At 39.8% G+C, this 16,911-nt stretch overlaps 1 long non-coding RNA gene across 2 annotated transcripts in view; it reads right to left on the bottom strand.

The window, feature by feature from the left end:
* Window positions 1-16,911, bottom strand: part of LOC137096807 (uncharacterized) — a 34,602-nt gene that overhangs the window by 3,372 nt on the left and 14,319 nt on the right. The window contains exons 2-3 of one of the 2 annotated variants that reach the window (XR_010909735.1): window positions 3,446-3,605; window positions 3,288-3,328 (exon numbers count right to left, since the gene is read on the bottom strand). This is a non-coding gene — a long non-coding RNA (uncharacterized lncRNA). Of the gene's footprint in view, window positions 1-3,287; window positions 3,606-16,911 lie in introns of both variants that reach the window. The other variant, XR_010909734.1, reaches the window with a different exon arrangement.

Here is a 16,911-nt window from a genome sequence, read left to right as displayed (position 1 = left end):
GAGATGCACTTTACTGCAGGAACAGTCTACAAATTGTAAAGTATTCAATTTACATTCCCACCACCTCAGGGCAGTTGAGAAGAATTTATATCTTCAGAAACCTTTGAACTAACAAAAGATAACATTCAACAGCAAAGTCTACTTGCATAAAAGATTCTTTTTTTAAAAAAAACCTTAATTTTTGTTCTGAAGGAAATGTATCATTGCAACAGAGGTTAAAACCATTCACCTGAAATTTTGAGACATACTGCAGAGAGGTAGAGCTTGGTGATGGAGATGCATCCAATCGCAAAATCAAAGTTATCATGGGTGATTTTGTTGTTGCTGCTTCATAATGTCCAAACTGCATGGGCATCGAGCATTTCTTTTTCAGAACCTTTTATTGAACTCATGGTCATCTATATTTCACATGAAGCAATGAACAGTAAAAGCTAGGGATATGCACAAGATTTAACCAAAGCCAAAATTGTGAGTCAAATACTTCCCAATATGAATCAGGCTTACATCTAATATGGCTAGAATTCAATGTATTATCGAAGGCTTTCATGGCCGGAATCACTGGGTTGTTGTAGGTTTTTCCGGGCTATATGGCCAGGAGAAAATGCCTCTAGAACATGGCCATATAGCTCGGAAAAACCTACAACAACCCAGTGACTAGAATTCAACCTCACATAAAGCCTAGCGCCTTTCATAAGAGAGGCTGTTTGCTTGCAGATGCAATGACTGTTTAGTTTTTGTTTTTGGAATAATAAAACATTAAGTATGGAGGAAATCCAGTAGTGAAGCTGAATAACAAACAGGGCTACCTTGTAATCCTTGGGTGCATCTATACCAGGCATAGGCAAACTTTGGCCCTCCAGCTGTTTTGGACTTCAATTCCCAGAAATCCCAGGCAGTTTACCAGCTGTTAAGGATTGTGGGAGTTGAAGTCCAAACCACCTTAGAAGGCAGAAGTTTGTCCACACCTGATCTCCACTGTAGAATTAATGCAGTTTGACGTCACCTTAACTGCCATGGTTCAATGCTATGAAATTCTGGGAATGGTAGTTTTCCAATGTCTTATGCCTTCTCTCTCAAAGTGTGTCGGTGTTTCACCGAACTACCTACAGTTACACACATACATATACATATATTGCATTGTGCTCCCAGCCATGATGCAAAAAATGTTAAGTGATCTTACCTGCAATACAGTTCTGCAGCCAATTTAGGCATGAACATGGAACTATCTTGCTGGCATTGACCTTATTGGCAGTTTTCCCTATTTCTGCACAATAATAAAATTAACATCACTTGTAGTAAAAAGTCTGGTTGCCAGTCAGCCTATCTCTTTACCTTTTATTGTCTTCCACTGCCAGGATGTAGTGCAGTGGTTCTCAACCTTCCTAATGCTGCGACCCCTTAATACAGTTCCTCATGTTGTGGTGACTCCCAACCATAACCCTAACATTATGAATCACCATGTAAATAATGATCTGCAGGATGTATTTTCATTCACTGGAGCAAATTTGGCACAAATACCCGGTATGCCCAAATTTGAATACTGGTGGGATTGGCGGAGAGATTGATTTTGTCATTTGGGAGTTGTAGTTGCTGGGATTTGCAGTTAACCTGCAAACAAAGAGCATTCTGAACCCCACCAACAATGGAATTGAACCAAACTTGGCACACAGAACTCCCATGACCAACAGAAAATACTGGAAGGGTTTGGTGGGCATTGACCTTGAGTTTTGGAGTTGAGGTGCGCCTACATCCAGAGAGCACTGTGGGCTCAAACAATGATAGGTATAGACCAAACTTGGCACGGATACTCAATATGCCCAAATGTGAACACTGTTGAAGTTCGAGGAAAATAGACCTTGACATTTGGGAGTTGTAGTTGCCTGGATTTATAGTTCACCTACAACCAAAGAGCATTCAGAAGCCCACCAACGATAGAATTAGGCCAAACTTCCCACACAGAACTCCCATGACCAACAGAAAATACTGTCTGTGATGGTCTTTGGCGACCCTTCTGACACCCCCTCGCGACCCCTCCAGGGGTCCCGACCTCCAGGTTGAGAACCACTGATGTAGTGGGACCCAGTGAGTGGCACTCTGGCTCTGTCAAGTTCCAGGTACTTTCAAATGTCTTTCATCAGTCTGCTTCACCTTGCCTTCTCTTTACCTCCCGCTACAAATATCAAGAGCATCTATCATGTCTCCTGTTATTTTATACAGGTCTCTTGCTTGTTCAATGTGTTGTTGAAGGCTTTCATGGCCGGAATCACTAGGTTGCTGAGAGTTTTCCAGGCTATATAGCCATGTTCCACAAGCAATCTCTCCTGATAATTCAGGTGTGTTGGAAACTAGGCAAGTGGAGTTTATATATCTATGGAATAAAATATATGCCCACCCTGGACATTCCACAAAAGTATAAACTCCACTTGTTTATTTTCCAACAGACCTCACAACCTCTGTTTAGTTTCCAACAGACCTCACAACCTCTGAGGATGCCTGCCATAAATGTGGGCAGAACATCAGGAGAGAATGCTTCTAGAACATGACCATACAGCCTAGAAAACTTATAGCAAACCTTTTGCTTGTTGTCTCACATGAACGTTGCTGATTGTCATATTTGACTGTGTCCATTTTGATTGGCCACATGTTTTTAGAATTCTATTGTTTGCTATAAACATGGATATTAATTGATATGTAACATAGGTTCAGGTCATGGCTACACCCTGTTGAAAAGTGAGTGTGCAAGGGAATGAAGGTACATGCAGCAAGCTTTTGTATGAAACTGTCTCTATTATTATCACAATGATATCAGACTTATGCCAGATTCTCAGAGAGATGCTGAAATATTCTGTTTGGAAACATATCCTGATATATAATTAAACATAAACTGGCGTTTATGATGGAGGATCCCCCCCCCCAATATATTTTCAATCTATACATTTTCTCTGGTTTTCTATGACTTCTAGGGTTTTCAGATTGCATAAAGTTATTAGTTTTTTCCCCAGTTCCTGTGTTCATCTGCATTATCCATATGCCCCCTTTCCTGGAACGCGAGTCCAGCAAATATGTGAGTTCTATGTGTAAATGATTTTCCATATCTCACGTTCTGCATTGCTAGGGAAATTTTATTGGGTGACAGACTTCTTTTCGAAGTATCAATGCTCATTTTTTGTCTTCTTGTTTCTACACTTCAGGTAAATCAGTGATATAAACTACAATAAAATATGCATTTCTAAAAAGTTGCCCAAAGGGAAAGCTTTAGAGAAAACTGCTTCCCAGGGATATCTTACCAGGTGGACCTGTACTTTTCCCATTTCAAGCGATCAGTCACCTGCAAATGATGAATTGAAGTTAAAAGAAATATTACCACCAACATTACCCTACACACCAATTAACAGTCATTCTTCTGTTCATTATCAGTAGCAAGTAGGATTGTAAAATCTAACACCTCATTCATAGTTGAAGAAATGAGGCATAGACACTACCACCATGCATGTTATAGAGGAAATGGCCTTTCTCTTTCTCCTCCACATCTTCTGATCAAAGGCTCTTTGGTGTAATTGTTGATCTAATGATATCCTTTCACTTGGACCAGGTTTTGCATATATCTAGGAAAGGAAAGGAATGGAAAGAAAAAAAAACGAGAAACTGATTATTATTTTTACTCAGGCCTCCCTAGAATGATGCAATTACCATAAGAATATCCAACACTGGTTATTATGTGCTGACCCGGAAGGAGGTTTCTAATGCAATCGATTTTATGTTGGTTGGTTGGTTGTGTGTGTAGGACTTTTATGTTCTTTTTTGTTTTGTACAGAAATTGATAAATGTTTCTATTAACTAATAACCCAGGAATCAACAGTCTTATAAAACTGGGTTTATTCAGCCCAGGAAAATTAGGCAATCCATCATGACTGATTTGTTCACGTTTCCCCCCTGCAAATAAGTGAGATGAAAACTTTAAAACCAATAAGATAATGCACTTAACAAATTCAGCTGAGAGGGATAGATAAACGAAGACGCCAGTGGCATCAGTTAAGGAAAATCTGTCGTGTTTCCAATTATTTGAGCAGATTTTGTATTCCCCCATTTGCTGCCAGACTGACTGTTTCCTCCCCCACACACTTTCTGCCCTCTTTCAAACCAGATCATCTGATCCTAAATCAGAACAAGCTCATCATATCATACTATGAAAGGCCAACAGGGGATAAATGACACCAGATGTTATATGAGTTTTCTTTTTAGGCTTTCATTGCAGCCTTGCTGCATTCCCCATGCTGCTTTTTACTTGTCAAAAACTAAAATGTGCTTTGATAGATAACAACCCCATTTCCTTTCCCTGGCTGAGCTTAGAAAATACTATTAGGTATTATTATGGATGGTGCTTAACTGGGGAATGTAAGATGGATCTGGGAAATGGGAAGCATGATATTCCAAGGTGATGCTGTTTTCCCCTTTCCTCAAGCAATGGTGCTTATCATCACAACTTTTTAAACATTGTCTTCTGGATGATTTAATAAAAGGTAGGCTCTGAGAATACTATGACTGTCTGAGTGAATATGCCTTCAAGTTGACTGCCAACTTATGGTGTCTCCATGAATTGCATAGGGCTTCTTAGACAAGGAATAATTGTGGTTTCGCCAGTTTTTTCCTCTGAAAATAGTCGACAACATCTGATCTTTATTGGTGGTCTTCAAGTACTGACACTGCTTAGCTTCCAAAACCAAACATATCTGGTACCTTTAGACTCTGCAGTGGATCTCAACCTATGGGTCCCCAGGTCTTTTGGCCTACAACTCCCAGAAATCCCAGCTACTTTACCAGCTGTTAGGATTTCTGGGAGTTGAAAGCCAAATTATCTTGGGACCTACAGCTTGAGAACCACTGCTTAGAGTATTTAGACTCACATACTGATATATATAGCCAAGGACAATTGGGTTTAAATAAAACATCTCATTGGCTTCCTGAAATTCCCTTCTGAAACCTCAAGAGCAAACTGTGGTAGACTTGGCAGAAAAAGGTTAGAAATGAAAAGATGATTTGTAACTTACAAATGGACCCATCTACTAGATATGCTGTAAAGTAGCATTGTGTTATATATATATATATATATATATATATATATATATATATATATACACATACACACATATCATCAAGATTCAGCCCAAACTGGAAGATTCTGTTGGGAGCTGAGCATAAGTGCTTGAAAGAAGTAACCTCAACCAGCAGAGAATGATAGAAAGACAACCAGAAGGTGTTGCTCTCTTTTTGGTTTTGTAAGTAAGTATTCACTCATGTCTAAAGTTCTGTCTGTATGGTGGGAAATACATACTAACCCCAGATCCAGCATTGGCGGTTTTCAAATGGATGTGGGATTTATGTAAGTATCTTAAGATTTTTGCTCTTAACCTTACTTTGCTTCACTTTAAGCAAAGTTGGGGAATATTATAGGAAAAAATTATTAATGTAAAGATAAGGACAGGTTTTAGTTAGATACTAGTTCCATATGGTGTGGTGTTGGAAGTCATGTGCGGTGGTTCATGGGTGAGAATGAGGAGGTGGTGGGATTGGAGAAATAATACTTGCATTTTGATTATTGAATTTCATTGCATGTTTCTTTTTTCATATATCACAATAAAATTTTACCAAACTGTGGGATATTATAGAAATATCCGAAGTATCCTAAAACTAAGTGAGCATCAGAACAACTGAACTCGGTCAGTTTTGGCCTGGTCCATTGTCCACATCGTCACCAACATCATCATGCTTTCACTGTGCTGTGTTGACAACCCAATTGAGATTGGTACTATATCTATCTAAATAAGCACCGGGATTGTGGCGCAGCTGGCTGAGTGTCAGCTGCATTAAGAACACAAGGTCATGAGTTCGAAGCCAGCCCGGGTTGGAGTGGGTTTCCAACCAATTGTGTAGCCCGTTGTCGACCTTTGCAATCCAAAAGACAGTTGCATCTGTCAAGTAGGAAAATAAGGTACCACCTTAAAGTGTGGGGAGGCTAAATTAATTGATTTATGAGGCCATAAAGAAGACTCCGGCAAAGCATTCCAGCGGGGAAGCATGTGGGGAATGTGGAAGTGCTTCATCAGCGTCGCAGATGGACGATGAAAACGACAGCTCCCCTGGCAGCCAGAAAAAAGTTAAATAGCCTCTGTGTATGTCTGTATATGTTTGTATGTCAAAAATTGGCATTGAATGTTTGCCATATATGTGTACACTGTAATCCGCCCTGAGTCCCCTGTGGGGTGAGAAGGGTGGAATATAAAAGCTGTAAACAAACAAACAAACAAATAAATAAATGACCACATTCATTCTACTAACGCATTGTATTCAATTGAATAATTTTCCCCTATGACCATCATAGCTTTGTTTACATACATACATACATACATACATACATGCATACATACATACATACATACATACAGTGGAGTACCCTGGAAAAAAGGAATTCTGACAGCATAGCTTTGTTTACATACATACATGCATACATACATACATGCATACATACATACATACATACAGTGGAGTACCCTGGAAAAAAGGAATTCTGACAGCATTGCATTTTGAGAAAACTAAGATGATGACTATTGCCACAGACCACAGGTAATATCATACAGCATCCTGATGCTATTCGCCTCAAACTTCGACCAGAAGTCTGAATATGTGTCTTGCAACATAAATACCAATATAGATGATATTAGCATTAATAATGAAGAAAAACAGAGTCTGCCCAGACTGAAATGCTCCACTGCATAACAGGAATATTTCTAATGAAAGGGTGCATGCTTTGATGGTATCTTTTCTTCCCTCTGCACAGAGAAACACATATTGGCTTGGATTGTTGCTGTGCTCCCATTAAATAGCGGAATTATTGATTCTGATTTGCCATGGTTTGAAGTGTAGAGCATCACTGAGCATATTTTCTGCTCTTTGGCCTAAGTGAACCGCTAGATTTGCTTTGGTGCTAGCAAGGTCTGGCTGAGCAACCTCCTAATGTGATTATAATATCTCCTCTTCTGCTTGTATTGTGGTATTATTTCTTGTTATATTCTCTAAAGCAACACATTTCCAAGATATGAGCTGCAAAAACTGTATTGAAATCATCTCACAGATGTCTCTTTAGGAAGTAAAAGTCTCAAATGAATACTGTCTACATCACTTCTGTTTGAGGTCAGCAAAAGGAATCCTGATTTTCCCAGCATAGAGATATTTGCTTTTGCATATCTTTTCCAGCTGAGATAGATGCTGGCAAGTAAAGGGATTTGAATGCATATTGGCCCATTCTGTTTGCCGCTTTGATTTGCTGGTGAGCCAAGCAGAACACAATTAGTGCATATTGACACCTTTGCAGGAAGTGCTCATGAGGGAAAATAGGAAATTGAAAATGGGCTTTCAAAAGATGGGAGGAAAATCCTGCCTGCTTAAATAAACTGGGGGTGGGTGGGGGAGAGGGAGAGAGAGGGAGAGAGAGGGAGAGAGAGAATGAGAATGCTCCATCAGGGTATTTGTATTTCTATATCATTTAGGAAAATCCTATTATGGCTTTAGCCACAGAAGCGTTCCTGGTGTGCAAGATAGAGGCAGTTCATAAAAATACATAGTGTTTGCAGCTGGGAAATAGGACAGCCTATTGCTTTCTGTAGAGAGCTGTGTTACACCCCAGTTCCCATCAATAGAACATAATCTCATTGCAGCAAGCAATGCTCAATATCAATGAAACACTGGTACCATAAGGTATTTGCAGACTGCCAGATACCTAAAGGACAAAATGCTTTGTGTTTCAACAAGGGGCAATATCTCCACAACAAGGCACCGCTCTGTGGAGCCACACAGCATAGATGTGCCTGTGTGCATGGGTATTTATGGAGTACATCCTCACTGTTTGCCTTTGTAAGTTATGTCTATAATTCAGACTTAGCTTCCCAAGTCACAGTATTGTCTAGCTAGCCACTGAAACCTTCGTCAATTAATGCCCAGTTAGATGCCTGCTGTTACTGAGCCCCTGTGCACCCTGTCCTGTGGCCACAGTTACCAAATACATGGCACTCATGTGTAAACCAGATTGAGTCTATGTTATGATGTGTTGTGTGTGTGTCATTCCCCGGGGGGGGGGGGGGGGGACCTCGCAGCAAAATCTCTGTGTTTTGAGCATTCGTCACTATGCTAAAAGGTGGGATGTGGCGAGAGAGCAACAACTAAATGGAGTGAATTTGGTTGTGTAGTTATCCCAATGATTAAAATATAATAGGCTAATGAGATTACAAAAGCTGATTGTGAACAAGACCAATTGTGTTAATTGGAGTCTCCTGAACGGCAATTTGAGCTGCTACCACGGCTGCTGCAACTGAGTTTTGAAATATAATCAGTTTTACTAATTTTATCTGATTTCTTAATGAAGCTTGCCTTGAGCGATTGTTCTATGTGTTCTTTAGCAAACAGCGTGTGTCATAACTGCTGACATTAATCTTGATTACTTTAGTTAAAATAAATAGTTTTACTTGGGCAGCTTTCAGAAAATACACTAGTGGTGGGTGCTATCTATTGGGAAAGAGGGGGAGATTTGTTTTGTCTGGCATTTGTTTCCCTCTCTCCCCTTTCTATTTTGCTTGCCAAGAATCACAACTAAAACCTCCATGTCATATGTGAGAGGGGGCTTTTTGTTTCCTCTTATGACACATAAAATATACTCTTGCATTTCCATCCTCTACCTCTTATTTCAGTGTGAAAAGGACTCCAGTAAGTAGAGCATCACAGCTATTGCATGCACAACTAGGAAGCACGCAGAAGCCAAAAAATATTAGAGGAAGCATCAAGGAACAGTTTGTTTATGCAAAACTGGCACACATGTATTCTGAATGCTTCATACTCCAGCTGCTCGTACTAACACTCCTGACTATGAAAGTGCTTTCTCATAGAAGTCATTTATTTTTTATGGGGGATTAATGTACTCGGGATGGTTCCGTAAAACACAAAGACACAAAACCACCAGCCAAAATTAACACTACAATATATTAAGGGAAATTGGAGTTGCTGAACAGCAGGATGTTACTTGCTCAGAAATATGCCCTGTGATTGCAGTGCAAAATGTCAAAGGCTCTATTCTTACATTGGCGCTAAACCCATTATGACCCATGTGCCCATTCAAGCCCACGTAGTATAGCAATACATATATGTGAACTGGGCTTTGCTTTCAGCCAGGAATATATAGTTGCCTAACGACCCCCAAAATAAGAGACACAGACACAATATGGAGTAAACTAGGGCAACTTTATTAAATGTTACCTATTTAAACTCGGAATTGAGTTTCAACTAAACCTAAAGTGTCTAGAATTTGGTGAGAAATAAAAGCCGAGATAGTGTTCCAGTCCCGTTCTACCCCCGGCTGCAACTGGGCGAAACATCAGGTCTCTGGATGGAATAATCCTGGATGAACTTGCATAGCCACTTAACGACCATTCTGCCCAAGGAATTTGAGGTCAGAATATCTCGTTTGATCATTTCTGTATGTCTCCACTTGGCTATAATAACTACCAGTGAGGGTTTTCGTCCATGACCTGAGCCAAGGTTGCATTGGTGTATGCCAAAATGTATTTTTCTTTCTAATTTCACCAATGCTTATTTAACCGCCAATCAATTCCAACTTTGCCTTTTAACAGTATAGGGTAGGTGAAAAAAACCACTAGAACATGGGGGGGGGGGATTCCTACCTGGCCCCTGTCGGTGACCTAAATTATACTGTTAGAGACAGGAGGGTGGGTCGACGTCTTCTTCAGACTGAGGGGAGAAGGGGTGGAAGCCAGTCTTGTTGCTCTGCCCCCTCTGGAAAGTATATCTGGCTGGATCTACTTTCCAAGCTTCCCCCTTGGGGGAAGAGGCAAATTTCCTTCCCCAGAAAGTCCCGTTAGGTCTGCAGCCTTAGGCAACACTTCTGAATCTCTTAGGGCCCTTCCACAAAGCCCTATGTCCCAGAATATCAAGGCAGAAAATCCCGCAATATCTGCTTTGAGCTGGTTTATCTGCATCCTCACTGAGAAAATGTGGGATTTTCTGCCTTGATATTCGGGGATATAGGATTGTGTGGAAGGGCCCTTAGTATCTTTCCATGCAGGCCCTATTTCTCAAGATCTGATCCCAGGTTTTCTGCTTTAGACTGGATTATATGAGTCTGCACTGTTAGATAACCTGGGATAAAGAGAAAACTTGGGATTAGATCCTGGGATATAGGGCCTATGTGGAAGGGCCCTTAGAATCAAAGTTGTTCACCTTATCTGCTAGATAGTGTTGTTGACCCACCAAACTACAGCTCACATATTGATGATGGAGGCCACTTGTTTTCTGCTGCTCCAGAGAGAGGGAGCAATGGAGTCAAATTTTGCTTGAATATTAGGAAGATCTTCCTGATAGTAAAAACTGTTTTGTAATGGAATACACTACCATGGAGTGTGGTGGAGTTTTCCTTTGGAGGTTTTTAAGCAGAGTTCGGATGGCCATCTGTTAGGAGAGCTTTGATTGTTCATTCCGGCATAACAGAAGGTGGTTGGAGTGCGGCCTTCCAACTCTATGATTCTATATCAATATATAGAATGTAGATCTATATCTACATCATGGCAGTTTGCTTAGTAGCTGAAGTGCATTTGCCATTCTCCATGCAGTACATTGTGGAGAAGGGTGACTGTTTCCCTATATTTAATGTAAGAAATAAATTCAAACTAATCCCATCAAATATTTGTAAACAAAAACAGAATTGATTAGAGAGAACTGAGGAGGAAAGAAGTGAGGCGTTATTTCCTTTCATTAATTTTTATGTTTATTTATGTTTATTCTCTCAATTCATTTGAAGAAAGATACTCTTAAAGGATGACACTGTTTGGAAATGAAAACTTTGGATCTAGATTGTTCCTATGTTGCAAAGCTCCATTTTTCATCATGTTCAGAAACAGAACACTGCATGCAGGCAGGGCTCTTTCATGTGAGTTAATGTTCCAGAAAGTGGAATTCTTGCCTTTGTGGAAACATGCTTGCTAAAACAGGACAACTGGAGAAAAAATTACTCTTCTGGACTACATTAGCCATGCAGGCATGGACAATGGATTCTGTCCTTGCCTGCAAAAAAGTAACTGTTCCAAGTCCCGCATGAGATTATTGTTTAGCCTTCCCCAATGTGCACACATGGAAGCCACAATAAAAATACAAGAGAGAGTTGAAGAGAAACGGCAAACAACTTACAGGGACTTTTTATAATCATTTTTTAATTTTTTTTATTAACATTTTTTTTGGGGAAGAAGGCTGCAGTATTAGACTGGTGCAAGAGTACACAAGACAGAGGGCACACATGCACACACAAGCTAGGTGACCCGGGGCAGGAGTACATCAGCCAGAAGATAGGGCAGGGGAGGGAAATAAATGTATTTTGAACTGGAATACATGCCAGTGTGGACCTGGGGCCCTTCTACACAACCTTATATCCCAGAATATCAATGCAGAAAATCCCACATTATCTGAGTGTGGACTCAGATAACCCAGTTCAAAGCAGATATTGTGGGATTTTCTACATTGATATTCTGGGATATAGGGCTGTGTGGAATGGCCCTCAGATAACCAGTTCAAAGCAAATATTGTGGGATTTTCTGACTTGATATTCTGGACTATATGGCTGTGTGGAAGGGTCCTCATCCAAAGAGGTGAATGAAAAGACAAAAGGACTGGATATTTTTGGAGGGGGGTGGGAAAGGTGCAGGACTCAGTACAGAGAAAAGTAAGTGCATACCCACTTTCACTTCCCTACTGAAATAATTTAAAAACGGAATAAAAGATAAGAAACTAAGAAAAATAAATGAAAGTGTCAAAGAAAAAGATTGGAATTGAGTCCAAAATCAAGTGAAATTATGTTATTTATTATTAGTATTATTTCAAACATTTCTACCCTGTCCATGGAGGGTGAAAGAGAGAAACATGCCAAGAGGAAGGCGCGTCAAGCCAACTCCGATTGAGACCGCCTTCCACCTGGAAACTAATGCCCTCACTGCGGAAGAAGATGCAGATCAAGAATAGGGCTCCAGAGCCACCTACAGACTCACAAGAATTCTGATCCTGGAAGACTATCCTACTTGGCCAATGAGGGATCACCTAAGTAAGTAAGTTACCCCTGAGGGGGAACTCAGGGTGGCTTACAATGGCAGCTATTCGATGCTGGCAACATACAACACAGTACAATAAAAACATTGCACAGTAAATAAACCATTAAGTTAAAAATCATTTAAAACATTATTATTAGCCATATAGCCATATCCGAGTTTGATTCAATAACCAACTGCCCCGTCCAGAGCCTGCCCATAGTCCAATCTAAAAACATTGTAATCCTAAGAGTAGATAGAACATGGAGCTAGCTAGCACATGAGCAGCTTTTTTCTTCTGATTGGCTCAGGCAGGCAACAAGACTCACAGCCTCACATGGAAACCCATGCATGAGCTGCTTCTGTGGTCGCCATGTGTAACTGAAAGAAACTGAAAACAGCCACTTTTGGCAGCTGCGTGTTTTGATTTGGCTACAAAAAATATGTCTGCTCTGCCCATGTCATTATGGCTGATCTAACAGCTGAAAATTCTGAATCATCCAGAGCCCCTTTTGAAAAACAGATCTGTTCACAGCCCTAATAGACAACTGATTTCTATAGTTAATGTAGAACAGAATCCTAAAGCAACAATATATTCTGTGAGTGGGAACAAAGATTTTTTTCTGTGGAACTCAAAATTTGAAAGAGACATTTTGCTAGCGGATGGACGTTAGGGTGCTTCTGTAAATAATTGTTAACCACATCAGAACTGTGAGACCCATACATATAGGATAAGTCTATATACTTCCTTTTGCAAAGTCTCCACTTCGAATACCTGTTTGGATAAACAGATTCTAGATCCATGTGGTCATATCTTCTGAGGAAATTATTTGAGAATGCCACAAACAAGCATTGGAAAAATGGCAAAAGCTACATATATTGCTTGAATAATCTGAATATTGTTTGATAGTTCACACTCCTACCTCAAAAATTAGTATTTCACTGGGGGAAATTATAAATTTCAGCTTGACCAAGCTGCCTTTGGAAATCTAAACAATTTTAAGCCATTTTCATACGTGTAAAAGAAATCACTATAGAACAGAAACATGGGAGCTCTCTCCATATTTTTCCTAGAAATACTCCAAGTAATATTCTCTTCATTTAGTTGTGCTTGTCAAAATAATTTATTGATAAGGACACTTCAGCTGAATAGTAGGGAAGTAGTAGTGACCAACAGAGATCGGAAACAAGGATCCATTTCCTTACAAATATACTCTGAAAATGTCATCCCTTCTTTAAAAATACTCTTCTTTTTTCTTCAGATTGCTGATGATCACTAATACTTCACTACTGCTCAGGTGAAGTATCCTTTTGAATGTATTCTTCTGACATTTTCAACTAAATTAGATTAAATAGCAAAAGGGAGGAATTTTCTTTCTCTTTCCTAGCATGCATTTATTTATATAATGAAGGCCATGATCTTTGCCTTGCTGCAATGAAATGTCATCCATGCTTACAGTATGTTATGGGAAGCCTGACAAAAGGCTGATTATAAATTTTAAAACAAAGTCCCAACAATTATACACCAAAATGTTTGCTTGCATTTAGCTTCACGAATCACACAAGGGCTGCTTTGTTTCTCTTCAATCTGCAATTGGGTTGGTTCCAATGGGATTTGACTAGATGCCATATTGCACACGTGGTCTAGGAGAAGTTCCTCTTGGACTACAATTCCCAAGATCTCATAGACAGCATGGCCACTGGGGGTTGCAGTCTTTTTTTAAAAAAGGTAACTTTTCCAAGCTCTTATTTTTTCATATATTGGCAAAGTGTGTATCTGGAATGGCCTCCAATGTATGGACAGTAATGTGGATACCATGATCTATGTGAATATGATATTTTCCTTTCCAAAGTTAGAGGAATTTTTGGACAGGTGTATTTCATGAGTGACCTGTAGAAACTCATCCACGGCATTAAAGAAATGACCTCAAGGCTTGAGATTCATAGAACTAAGTACACATTTTGATAAATGTATAGAGGAGACATCACCTTTATAGTAATACTAGCCACCCCCTGCTCCACGTTGCTGTGGCCCAGTCTATGTATATGTGTTTTGTGCATGTTTTGCAACATATTTTTTTAAAAAAAATTGGCTTCTTAAGTCTCTTCTTCTGTGTATTTCAGTGTTTTTATAAGTGATGGTCATTGTTGGCCTGACAGGTGTATTGTGCCCAAATTTGGTGTCAATTGCTCCAGTGGTTGCTGAGTTATGTTAATCCCACAAATGAATATTACATTTTTTATTTATATAGATTATGCATCTGTGTCTTCAAGTTACATTCAAGTCAACTCCATGAATTTCATGGGATTTTCTTAAGCAAGGCATATTCAGAGGTGGAAAGAAAGTAGGAAATGGCTTCAGGTTAGTAGACCAGCCAATTTATTTACTTTTTTTTTTTAAAAAAATGCAATTTCAAACTTTATTTAACTGATTTCAACTACTGCTGTTCAAGAAGAGTCATGCTAAGAACATCTTCAAGGTGGGCGCCATAGAGGATTTTGATGCCCTTCATTTTAATTTGCTCTATATGGCTGTCACACTGGTTTCCCCGTGAACATCACACAGCCAAGGACCTTGTGTATATAGTATATTCACAGAATATTGATACAGCCAAAATACTGTTATGGGATTTATCATTTGGTAAATCCTCTGCTGCCTGCAGTTTTACAGAGCCATTTAATTAGCAGTTTTATGCCACCCTCCTATTCTCTCATTAAATTAATTAATAATTAAGTTCAAATATAGGCATCTTTAATGTCACAATTATATTTCAGTTTTATGGTCACCAGAGTTTTAGCTCATTAGCCCAGACACTCATAAATGGTGACTCTGCAGGGAGAAAAAAAAAGCTAACTGAGATAGTGTAATACAGGTAAGGTTGCTTTATTTGAGATGGTTGGTATTTAAATGTTTCTCTCAATATGATAGTTTTCTTCATATTGGGTAGAGTTTGAGGGCTTATTTAGAAAAGGAATCATTACAGTTATACATCCCAAGAGCAACTAATTATTGCGTTTTACTGCTCCACTTTTACATTTCTCAAAAGTATGTTAAATATCAAAAAGAATCGTGAGAATAATACACACTCTCCTTCTCTCCCCCTTGTTGTTGCATCAATATACACTTATGAGGTATCAGAAGAAGTCATAATATAAGCCAGCCCTTTAAGTGTGCAGTATAATACTATATTGTTTTGTGTGCCATAAAGTCATGTATGATTTATGTAATCTCAGTCCATCCATCTACCACATTTCTTTGATTCTAAGACACACTTCCCTCCCCTCATAAATAACTCTAAAAATTGGATGCATCTTAGAGTCATGGATGCATCTTAGAATCCCAGGGTCTGCCCCCCCCCCCCCCATTTTTCCACATTCATGTTAGGAAAGTGGTAGAACATCAGTACCACCTGCCTCTGCAGAAAAGCCAACTTTTCAGGTACTCACCATCTGAAGGCAACTGACATCAGGATGAGTGACAGGGAAAAGATAGGCACTGTATCATGCCTAGGTCCAGAGAATATGGGATGGACCGGGCTGTGGTCCAGCTAGCTAGAAGTCAGCTGCATTAAATCACTACTGACCAAGAAGTCATGAGTTCAAAGCCATCCCACGTCGGAATGAGCTTCCAGCCATTAGTCTAGCTCATTGTCGTGTCGACCTATAGAACCTGAAAGACAGTTGCATCTGTCAAGTAGGAAATGTAGGTACCGCTTTATGCAGAGAGGCTAATTTAACTAATTTGTGACACCATAAAACCTTCCAGCAACATGCGTAAGAATGAAGAAGTATTCCATCAAAGGACTCGGTATCATGGATAGAAGGTGAAGTGGCAGCTCTCCCTGTAGTCGGAATCAAGCATACCCTCATGAATCCAGAAAAATCTGGAATGTTAAATTGCTTCTGTGTCTGATTGTATATATTGTATGTCTAAATGGCATTGAATGCCTGCCATGTATATGTGCGTTGTAATCCGCCCTGAGTGCCCTGCAGCGTGAGAAGGGTGGAAAATAAATACTGCAAATAAATAAATAAATAAATGGCAGTCAGGAAATTTGCATTTGGTTCCAGTTGGGAACTGGCTCAACTGCTCTCACTGCCCATAAGTCAGGGGAAAGCCTGAATACTGGAGCAAAGCTGAGTTAAGATGGCCTTGACCAGCATCACCATGGATCAGCACCAGGAGGTGTGTAGCTGTTACTGGACTGATCCACTTCTTCTCTGTCCTAAATGGTCAGTGAAGATGTGCCCTGGGACTACCCATTGAATTTCCATGAGCAAGCAATGACTTGAACTCTGATCAAATAACTGCAGTAAGACACCCCCCACCCCCACCCCCCCCTGGTAACTGTGAGCTTATATCTGTGGTTACAAATGCCCGGAGTGGGGTGAGGGATGCTCTCTATAGGAATTTGCTTGGTTCACCAGGTGATTGTATGACATACATCCCCAGAAGTTATCATTGTGTTGCTTTAGAGGACCTAGCCTGCTTCAACAAAACTCTGATATTGCTGGGAACAGAAGTAAGATAACTTAACGGCATTTGGTCATATGCATGGTTTCACATGACTACAATCTGGCTTAGAATGTATCCTCACAGATATAGGGTCATCTTGTATACCGTATTGTTTCTCACATGTGATATAACCCTTGCAATATTCATTGAGGCTAAATACTACAAAGACACATTTCACTGAAAGTGGGGGTGTGCAACTTGCACTTTATGCCATTAGCACTTTAAACTACTTCTTTGTGCACTTAACCAACTATAGCACTTTAA

The sequence above is a fragment of the Anolis sagrei genome, chromosome 4, assembly GCF_037176765.1.
Source record: "Anolis sagrei isolate rAnoSag1 chromosome 4, rAnoSag1.mat, whole genome shotgun sequence".
Taxonomy (NCBI): Eukaryota; Metazoa; Chordata; class Lepidosauria; order Squamata; family Dactyloidae; genus Anolis; species Anolis sagrei.
This window is presented reverse-complemented; position numbering and strand designations above follow the sequence as displayed.